The 11,541-nt window shown below is 39.7% G+C and overlaps 1 pseudogene; it reads left to right on the top strand.

Moving 5' to 3' along the window:
• Positions 1–332: 332 nt before the first annotated feature.
• Positions 333–11,221, top strand: LOC147989770 (uncharacterized; annotated as a pseudogene).
• The last annotated feature ends 320 nt before the right edge of the window (positions 11,222–11,541 follow it).

The raw sequence follows: 11,541 nt of genomic DNA, 5'->3' as shown, positions 1-11,541 counted from the left end.
CGATCCCCCTCGGCTCCTGTAGCGAGGAGGGGGATGAGTTAGGTGGGCTGGGCCTGTTTTAGCTAAATGAGCCAAGGCGCCCAGTAGGTTTAGGTCTTTTGTTTTGTTTTTTCTATTTTCCTTTTTTTGTTTCTTTTCTTTTAGCTCTGTTTAGAATTTAAATTAATCATCAAAAGGGGGTTTTGTAAAATAAGAGACTTTGCCCATAATTTATAACGCAAATTTAGGCACTGCCATAAATTGGTTTGGCACATAAATAAAATAGTTTGCAAAATTTTATAATTTTAAAGGCATATAAGTTATTGATTTGGCCACTGTTTTAATTATTATATATGGCATTAAACCACTTTGTAAAAAGTTGGTTCACCACCATAATTGGTTATGAATTATTTGCCACACTTTGAACATTTTATTTTTGACTTTATTTTAAAATTTGAATTTGGACCGGATTCGAACCAACGTGAGTTTAACAACAATAATCGCGGTGATGTGGCATCATTAGCAGAGGATTGATGTAGCTTAATTATCCGGGAGTCACAAAGTATTACATCAAATAGATCTCCAAGAACATCAAGGAGAACTTTGTATTGAGAACCAAAGAGAGAGAAGAAGCCATCTAGCTAATAACTATGGACCCGAAAGGTCTGTGGTAAACTACTTACACATCACCGGAGAGGCTATGGTGTTGATGTAGAAGCCCTCCGTGATCGAATCCCCCTCCGGCAGATCGCCGGAAAAGGTCCCCAGATGGGATCTCACGGGTACAGACGGTTGCGGCGGTGGAAAAGTGGTTTCGTGGCTCCCCTGGATGTTTTCAGTGTATAAGAGTATATATAGGCGAAAGAAGTAGGTCGGTGGAGCTACGAGGGGCCCACAAGGGTGGGGGCGCGCCTGTCCCCCCTGGGCACGCCGCCCTACCTCGTGCCCGCCTTGTTGCTTCCTTGACCTCCACTCCAAGTCTCCTGGATTGCATTTGTTCCAAAAAAAGATCCTAGCGAAGGTTTCATTCCGTTTGGATTCTGTTTGAAATTCCTTTTCTGCGAAACACTGAAATAGGCAAAAAACAACAATTTGCACCGGGCCTTCGGTTAATAGGTTAGTCCCAAAAATAATATAAAAGTGCATAATAAAGCTCATTAAACATCCAAAACAGATAATATAATAGCATGGAACAATAAAAAATTATAGATACGTTGGAGACGTATCAGGCCATTGTTGATGCAAATAGAAACTGCGAAAGTGAAAAGGAGAGGTTGAAGTTGGAGCGCATGTTAGAGGATCACAAAAATTTGTTATGCCCAAATTGCAAAGATGACAAGAAAAAGCTAGGTACCACACTGGAATTGCTGCAATGGAAGGTAGAGAATGGTGTATCTGACAAGTGATTTTGAAAAGTTGTTGAAATAATAAAGATGCTTCCAAAGGATAACGAATTGCTTGACAGTACGTACGAAGCAAAGAAGGTTGTCTTCCCTCTAGGATTAGAGGTGCATAAGATACATGCTTCCCTAATAACTGCATTCTCTACCGTGGTGAGGAGTATGAGAATTTGAATGCATGCCCGGTATGCGGTGCATTGCGCTATAAGATTAGCCGCGATGACCCTGGTGATGTTGAGGGTGAGTGCCCCAGGAAGAGGGTTCTTGTCAAGGTGATGTGGTATGCTCCTAAAATACCACGGTTGAAATGTTTGTTCCAAAACAAATAGCATGTCAAATTGTTGCGATGGCATAAAGAAGACCGTAAGAAAGACGCGATGTTGAGACAACCCGCTGATGGGTCGCAGTGGAGAAAAATCGAGAGAAAGTTCCCGAACTTTGCAGATGATGCAAGGAACTTATGGTTTGGTATAAGTACAGATGGCATGAATCCTTTTGGGGAGCAGAGCTGTAGTCATAGCACCTGGCCTATGAGTCTATGTATCTATAACCTTCCTCCTTGCTTGTGCATGAAGCGTAAGTTCATTATGATGACAGTGCTCATCAAGGACCTAAGCAACCCGGTAACGACATTGATGTGTACCTAAGGCCATTAGTTGAAGAACTTTCATAGTTGTGGGATAAAAAAGGTGTATGTGTGTGGGATGAGCACAAACAGAAGGATTTGACCTATGAGCATTGATGTTTGTAACCATAAATGATTGTCCTGCTCTTAGTAACCTTTCAGGACAGACAAACAAGGGACACAATGCATGCACGCAATGTTTAGATGAGACTGAAAGTATATATTTGGATAAATGTAAGAATAATATGTACCCGGGACATCTTCGATTTCTTTCGATCAGGCATCTTTTAAGAAAGGAAGGCAAGCATTTCAAAGGTGAGGTGGATCACCAGAAGAAGCCTGGCCACCGTATTGGTGATGATATATTTGATATGGTCAAGGATTTAAAAGTAATCTTTGGAAAGGGACCTGGCGGACAATCTATTCCGAATGACGCTAACGGACACGCACCCATGTGGAAGAAAAAAATCTATATTTTGGGAGCTACCCCATTGGAAGGTCCTAGAAGTCTGCTCTTCAATCGATGTGATGCACGCGACGAAGAATCTTTGTGTGCACCTACTAGGCTTCTTGTGCGTGTATGGGAAGACAAAAGATACACCGAAGGCACTGATACGTCTCCAACGTATCTATAATTTATGAAGTATTCATGCTATTATATTATCAACCTTGGATGTTTTTATATGCATTTATATGTTGTTTTATATGATTTTTGGGACTAACCTATTAACCTAGAGCCCAGTGCCAGTTTCTGTTTTTCCTTGTTTTTGAGTTTTACAGAAAAGGAATACCAAACAGAGTCCAATTGACGTGCCAAATTTTGACGATTTTTTATGGACCAAAAGAAGACCCCGGAGTAAAAGAGTTGGGCCATAAGAGTCCCAGGTCGTCCACGAGGGTGGGCCCCCCCAGGCGCGTGGGCCTGCCTCGTGGACGACTCAGGCATCTCCTTGACGTGAGATCGACGCCAAAAATTCCTACAAATACAGAAACCTCGGAAAATTAACCTAGATCGGAAGTTCCGCCGCCAGAAGCCTCCATAGCCACCGAAAACCAATCTAGGCCCTCTCTGGCACCCTGCCAGAGGGGGCCATCATCACCGGAGGGCATGGATGAGGATCCCGGAGGGGCCATCATCACCATGAAGGCCAAGGAACAGAGGGGGAACCTCTCCCCATCCAGGGGGGAGGTCATGGAGGAGGAAGCACAAGGGGGAGAACCTCTCCTCCTCTCTCTTGATGGCACCGGAGTGCCATTGAGAGGGGAATCATCACCGCGGTGATCGTCTTCATCAACATCACCATCCTCATCTCTTTTATGCGGTTCACTCTCCCGCACCCTGCTGTAATCCCTACTTGAACATGGTGCTTTATGCCACATATTATGATCCAATGATGTGTTGCCATCCTATGATGTTTTGAGTAGATATCTTTTGTCTTTGGGTTGATTGATGATCTAGATTGGTATGAGTTGTATGTTTTACTTTGGTGTTGTCCTATGGTGCCCTCCGTGTCGCGCAAGCGTGAGCGATTCCCACTGTAGGGTGTTGTAGTACGTTTATGATTCGCTTATAGTGGGTTGCGTGAGTGACTGAAATACAAACCCGAGTAAGGGGGTTGTTGCGTATAGGATAAAGAGGACTTGATGCTTTAATGCTATGGTTGGGTTTTACCTTAAGGATCTTTAGTAGTTGCGGATGCTTGCTAGAGTTCCAATCATAATTGCATATGATCCAAGAAGAGAAAGTATGTTAGCTTATGCCTCTCCCTCATATGAAACTGCAATAGTGACTATCGGTCTTGTTAACGATTGCCTAGGACAATTCCACACACCGATCCACCATTATTCCACACTCGCTATTTATAATATTTGGTAATATATTCTAACTTTATGATAACAGCACCTACTTTTATATTTTAGCTCTCCGATATCATACAAAGTTATCCTCTTCATACCCACAACATAGTTTTATTTTTCGTTGTTAGTTGGAAGCAAACGTTCGGTGTACGTAGAGTCGTATCAGTGGCAGATAGGGCTTGAGAGAATATTTATCTTACCTTTGGCTCCTTGTGGGTTCGACAATCCATACTTATCACTTCCACCTTTGGAAACTGCTACGATGATTCCTTGCACTTGGAGATTATCAAACTCTTTTCTGGCGCAGTTGCCGGGGAGCAATAGCGTGGGGTTGATATTCTCGTGTGTGCTTGTTTGCTTTCTTCACTAAGTAGATCTTGTTTTTCCTTTTTGTTTATGTTTAGTTGTGGGTGAAACATAAAAAAAAGAATGAAAATACAAAAAAAAAAATTACTTGCCTCTCATACCTAAAAAGTTTTTCAAAAAGAGAAGTGATTGGAAAGTTATGCATTGAAGAAGTGAGGGTCGACCTTGAGCATTCGTGTTCATGCTCATGGGAACAATGTAGAATTTTTCATGGAAGTTTCTCTGTATATAATTATCCCCATATATATATATATATCCATTGTATTATAAAAATAATGTGCCAAGCTTTGGTTTTAGAATGATTAGATTGCTTGTTTACTATGTGTAGAACAAAAACAGAAACTTTGGCTGTAGCGCGTGATTTTACATTTTTTTACTGAAAGTCAAATGAGTCTGAAACTTAATGCACATTACTTATGTACAAATTTTCAAATTTATTTCATAATTTTTGGAGTTACAGAAATTTACTAAACCTCCAGATTACTACAGACTGTCCTGTTTTAGACAGATTCTGTTTTTTATGTGTTGTTTGCTTATTTTGATGAATCTGTGGGTAGTATCGGGGGGTATGAACCATGGTGAAGTTGGAATACATTAGATATAGTTCTAATATGAAATTGGAATGAGTTTGAAATTGTACCTAAAGGTAGTGATTTGCTTTGTTATACTAACGGATCTCACAAAGTTTTTGTTAAAGTTTTGTGTGGATGAAGTGTTCGAAGATTGAGGAGCTATCAGTATGAGAAGAATAAAGAGAGGCAAGAGCTCAAGCTTGGGGATGCCCATGGCACCCCAAGTAAATATTCTAAGGATACTCAAGCATCTAAGCTTGGGGATGCCCCGGTTGGCATCCCATCTTTCTTCTTCAACAATTATCGGTATACCTCGGTTTTTGTTTTGTTCACATGATTTGTGTCCTTTGTGTTTTTGTTTTTCTTTAAGAACCATGCTAGTATGAGAATGTCCTTTCATCAATTTATAGAATACTTCATGTTCTTCACTTATATCTTCTAAGTATCATCTTATAGAATTGCTCTTTGAGCTTCACTTAAATCATTTGAGTATGGCCTTATAGAATGATTTGTGTGCTTCACTTATACATTTTGAGCTTGGATATTGGTTAGTCTATATTAATTGTAGAACTCTCCATGTACTTCACTTATATCTTTTGGAGTATGAATAATACTATCATCTAAAGCGGGTTTGGAAGAGTGTCAACTTTAGGAACTAGTGATTCCACCATTCCGAATGGGGAGAATTTTGCTTATGTGGAGAGTAGTAAAATTTCTATGCTCGTAGATCATGAAAAGAATGCTTTATGTGATGGTAATATTGTTGAACTCATTCATGATGCTACTAAAAATTATTATGAGGGAGGACTACATGTTTGTAGGAGTTGCAATAATATCAAGTTTCCTCTCTATATGCTTAAAGTTTTGAAGTTCTACTTGTTTTTCCTTCCTATGCTAGTTGATTCTTGTTCCTATAAATTGTGTGCTCACAAAATCCCTAGGCGTAGGAAGTGGGTTAGGTTTAAATGTGCTAGTCATATTCTTCATGATGCTCTCTTCATGTTTCAATTCTTATCTTTTATGTGAGCATCATTGAAATCATCATGCCTAGCCAAAAGGCATTAAAGAAAATCGCTTGTTGGGAGACAACCCAATATTTACCCTTATTGTTTTTGTGTGTTTATATTATTAAGCTACTGTAGTAATCATGTTTTATATTTTTTGTTTCAATAAAGTGCCAAGTAAGACCTTTGGGAAGACTTGGGTGAAAGTTAATGTGATCTTGCTGTAAAAAACAGAAACTTTGCGCTCACGATATTAGATGCCATTTTTTACAGAAGAGTGCTTTGGTCCTGATTATTTTTGAAGAATATTAATATACAAATTCCTCACGTCCACCAATTTATTTCATAATTGTTTGAGTAGCATAAGTACGGTTGGTGTTCAGATCATTACAGACTGTTCTGTTTCTGACAGATTCTGTTTTCATTGCATAGTTTGCTTGTTTTCAAATTTCTATGGCTTATATTTCTCAATATAAATTGTAGAAATGATATGGTACAGTAGGCATTGTGTGAGAACAATTATGAGCCTTGTCTTTTACAGTACCAAAGTGAATGGTTTACTCTTTATCATACTAACCTATCTCACGAAGTTCCGTTAAGTTTTGTGTGATTGAAGTTTTCAAGCTTTGGGTGAGATATCGATATGAGGAGAATAAGGAGTGGAAAGACCCTAATCTTGGGGATGCCCAAGGCACCCCAAGGTAATATTTAAGGAAGACTCAAGCGCCTAAGCTTGGGGATGCCCCGGAAGGCATCCCCTCTTTCGTCCTCAAAACTATCGATATACCTACTCGGAGCTATATTTTCATTCGTCACATGATATGTGTTTTGCTTGGAGCATATTTTAAATTTTACTTGCTGTTTGAATAAAATCATTGGATCTGAAATCTTAAACTAAAAAGAATCCTCCCATGGCTAGTTAATTATTTGACTACTCAGTGTCCTTCACTGATATCTTTTTGGAGTAGTTTGTCATTTACTCACGTGCTTCACATATATCCTATGAGTAAATGGTTGAATGAATTGAATATCATAAATCTGAATTTATATATGTTTGATATGCTTATACCATGGGGAGTAATGACTTCACACAGAATAAGTATAGTTAGTAAACTTATTGAAAGTTAGCAAACGTAGAATTGGTCACTTGAACAATTCATTAAAGAATATTGAAGGAAGAGAGATTTCACATATAAATATACTATCTTGGACATATTTTGTAATTGTGAGCACTCATTAAAATATGACATGCTAAAAGGTTGATGTCGGATAAGGAAGACAATGTAATGGGTTATGTTTTCTTATATCAGAAATAAAGTATATTTTCTTGGATCATCCAACATGTTGAGCTTGCTTTTCCCCCTCATGCTAGCCAAATTCTTTGCACCAAGTAGAGATACTACTTGTGCTTCCAAACATTCCTTAAACTAGTTTTGCCATGAGAGTCCACCATACCTACCTATGGATTGAGTAAGATCCTTCAAGTAAGTTGTCATCGGTGCATGCAAAAAAAAATTGCCCTATAAATATGTATGATCTATTAATGTGGAGAAAATAAGCTTTATATGATCTTGTGATGTGGAAGAAATAAAAGTGACGGACTGCATAATAAAGTTCCATATCACAAGTGGAAATGTAAAGTGACGTTCTTTTGCATTAAGATTTTGTGCATCCAACTATAAAAGCGCATGACAACCTCTGCTTCCCTCTGCGAAGGGCCTATCTTCTACTTTTATCTTCTACCCTTATGCAAGAGTCATGGTGATCTTCACCTTTTCTTTTTACATTTTATCCTTTGGCAAGCACATTGTGTTGGAAAGATCATGTATATATATCCAATTGGATGTAAGTTATCATGAACTATTATTGTTGACATTACCCTTGAGGTAAAAGGTTGGGAGGCGAATCTATAAGCCCCTATCTTTATCTGTGTCCGATTAAAACTTTGAACCTATAAATATCACGTGAGTGTTAGCAATTGTGAAAGATTAAATGATAGTTTAGTATGTGGAGTTTGCTAAATCAAAGCTCTGACATAGACCCTTCCTGAAAATAAGATGAATTGCAATTGTTTGATGACTGAGAATATAGTTTGTTAGTTTCAAGAAAGTTTATGGTCTATACTTTAACATGTGAATAGCTTGTTACTTGATCATGAAAATCTTTATGAAAATGAGCTACTGCTATGATGCTAGAAAAAGTGATTGGAACTATCATTGATGAAACTTATGCACCTGCTAGCATTCACACTATAAATTATTTCTTTTATCATTTACCTACTCGAGGACGAGCAGGAATTAAGCTTGGGGATGCTGATACGTCTCCAACGTATCTATAATTTATGATGTATTCATGCTATTATATTATCAACCTTGGATGTTTTATATGCTATTTTATATGATTTTTGGGACTAACCTATTAACCTAGAGCCTAGTGTCAGTTTCTGTTTTTCCTTGTTTTTGAATTTTACAGAAAAGGAATACCAAACGGAGTCCAATTGACGTGCCAATTTTTGACGATTTTTTATGGACCAAAAGAAGACCCCGGAGTAAAAGAGTTGGGCTAGAAGAGTCCCGGGAAGTCCACGAGGGTGGCCCCCCAGGCGCGTGGGCCTGCCTCATGGACGACTCGGGCATCTCCTTGACGTGAGACCGGCGCCAAAAATTCCTATAAATACAAAAACCTCAGAAAATTAACCTAGATCGGAAGTTTCACCACCAGAAGCCTCTGTAGCCACCAAAAACCAATCTAGGCCCTCTCTGGCACCCTGCCGGAGAGGGCCATCATCACCGGAGGGCATGGAGGAGGATCCCGGAGGGGCCATCATCACCATTAAGGCCAAGGACCAGAGGGGGAACCTCTCCCCATCCAGGGGGGAGGCCATGGAGGAGGAAGCACAAGGGGGAGAACCTCTCCTCCTCTCTCTTGATGGCACCGAAGTACCATCGAGAGGGGAATCATCGCCGCGGTGATCGTCTTCATCAACATCACCATCATCATCACCATCCTCATCTCTTTTACGCGGTCCACTCTCCCGCACACCGTTGTAATCCCTACTTGAAGATGGTGCTTTATGCCACATATTATGATCCAATGATGTGTTGCCATCCTATGATGTTTTGAGTAGATATCTTTTGTCTTTGGGTTGATTGATGATCTAGATTGGTATGAGTTGTATGTTTTACTTTGGTGCTGTCCTATGGTGCCCTCCGTGTCGTGCAAGCATGAGGGATTCCCGTTGTAGGGTGTTGCAATGCGTTTATGATTCGCTTATAGTGGGTTGCGTGAGTGACTGGAACACAAACCCGAGTAAGGGGGTTGTTGCGTATGGGATAAAGAGGACTTGATGCTTTAATGCTATGGTTGGGTTTTACCTTAATGATCTTTAGTAGTTGCGAATGCTTGCTAGAGTTCCAATCATAAGTGCATATGATCCAAGAAGAGAAAGTATGTTAGCTTATGCCTCTCCCTCATATGAAACTGCAACAGTGACTATCGGTCTTGTTAACGATTGCCTATGACAATTCCGCACACCGATCCACCATTATTCCACACTCACTATTTATAATATTTGGTAATATATTCTAACTTTATGATAACAGCACCTACTTTTATATTTTAGCTCTCCGATATCATACAAAGTTATCCTCTTCATACCCACAACATAGTTTTATTTCTCGTTGCTAGTTGGAAGCAAACGTTCGGTGTACGTAGAGTCGTATCAGTGGCAGATAGGGCCTGAGAGAATATTGATCTTACCTTTGGCTCCTTGTGGGTTCGACACTCCATACTTATCACTTCCACCTTTGGAAATTGCTAAGATGATTCCTTGCACTTGGGGATTATCAGGCACGGGAGGACAAGCAATGTATGAACGAAAAAGATGGCAGGCATCCAAAGCAGTATCAAGGGCCTGCCAGCTACGCTCTTACCAAAGAAGAGAAGGAAATATTTTTTGAATGTCTGAGCAGTATGAAGGTCCCGTGTGCCTTCTCGTCGAATATAAAGGGAATAATAAATATGGCAGAGAAAAATATTCCAAAACCTAAAGTCTCATGACTGCCACATGATTATGATGCAATTACTTTCGGTCGCATTGAGGGGGCTTCTACCGGAAAATGTTCGATTAGCCATTGTGAAGCTATGTGCACCTCTCAATGCAATTTCTCATAAGGTAATCGATCCATAAATCCTACCAAGGTTACAAAATGATTTGGTCCAATGTCTTGTCAGTTTCGAGTTGGTGTTCCCGGCATCCTTCTTCAATATTATGACGCGCGTCCTAGTTCACCCAGTCGAAGAGATTATTACTCTGGGTCATGTATTTCTACACAATATGTTCCCCTTTGAGAGGTCCATGGGAGTCTTAAAGAAATATGTGCATAACCGTGCTAGGCCAGAAGGAAGCATCTCCAAGGGCCATGAAATAAAGGAGGTTATTGAGTTTTGTGTTGATTTTATTCTTGACCTGAAGACGATTGGTGTTCCTCAATCGTGGCATGAGGGGAGACTGAGTGGAAAAGGCACACTAGAAAATAATGATGTAATAAGTATGGACGGGCATTCTTGCACTCAAGCACACTACAAAGTTCTACAAAATTCCACCTTGGTGGCTTCGTATATCGAGGAATACATGGATATTGTACGCTCCAAGAACCCGGAGCAGTCTGACTCCTGGATTAAACGTACACACATGGTGACTTTCGACGGTTAGTTGCAAACACATCTCATGAATAACACCACTGTTGGAGATGAGTTGTACTTGTTGGCCAAGTCACCATCTTTGACTATATTGACTTTCAAAGGGTACGAGATAAATGCAAATACATTTTACACAATCACCCAAACTAAAAAGAGCACCAACCAAAACAGTGGTGTCCTCTTTGATGCAACAAAAAATAATAGAAAAATGACACATATTATGGTTACATAGAGGAGATATGGGAACTTGACTATGGACCTTCTTTTAAGGTCCCTTTGTTTTGGTGCAAATGGGTCAATCTGACAGGAGACGGGGTAAAGGTAGACCTGCAATACGGAATGACAATAGTGGATCTCAACAATCTTGGGTACACAGACGAACCATTTGTCCTAGCCAATGATGTGGCTCAGGTTTTCTATGTGAAGGACATGTCTACCAAACCGAGAAAAAGAAAAGATAAGGAAGCGAATACATCATACGATGAGCCAAAGTGCCACATAGTTCTTTCAGGGAAAAGAAACATCGTGGGAGTGGAGGATAAGACAGACATGACAGAAGATTATAGTAAGTTTGATGAAATTCCTCCCTTAACAGTGAAGACTGACCCAAACCTCCTGTTAAATGATGAAGATTCTCCATGGTTACGACGCAATCATAAGAAAGGGACATACGCGAAGAAAAAGTTTTATACCCCAAGATCCCACTCTGGGATGTGACCAACTTCACCATCATCACTTTCTCTCTAGTGAGTTTCCGGACTTATAGCTGGAAAGTCCCACTTCGGACAAACCGAAGGGAATCTTTGTAAGAGTTAGGGTATATATATATATATATGTGTTTTCGGTGTTCCTAGCTGGACTCCGGAGCGTCAAAATCCAACCAAAAAGCTAGGGCATTTTGGCATTTGAAACATGATTTTTGAATAATTATTTATTAAGTTATGAATTTTCAATTATTCCTGTCCTTTTAGTATTTTAATTATACATATGAGTTAATCAATTCAATTATGTCCAAACAAAATATTAATGTGTAGGTT

This window comes from Triticum urartu, chromosome 1A, assembly GCF_056163025.1.
Source record: "Triticum urartu cultivar PI428250 chromosome 1A, HENAU_Tu73, whole genome shotgun sequence".
Lineage (NCBI taxonomy): Eukaryota > Viridiplantae > Streptophyta > Magnoliopsida > Poales > Poaceae > Triticum > Triticum urartu.
Note: the sequence above shows the minus strand (reverse complement) of the source record. Positions and strands in the feature narration are given on the sequence as shown.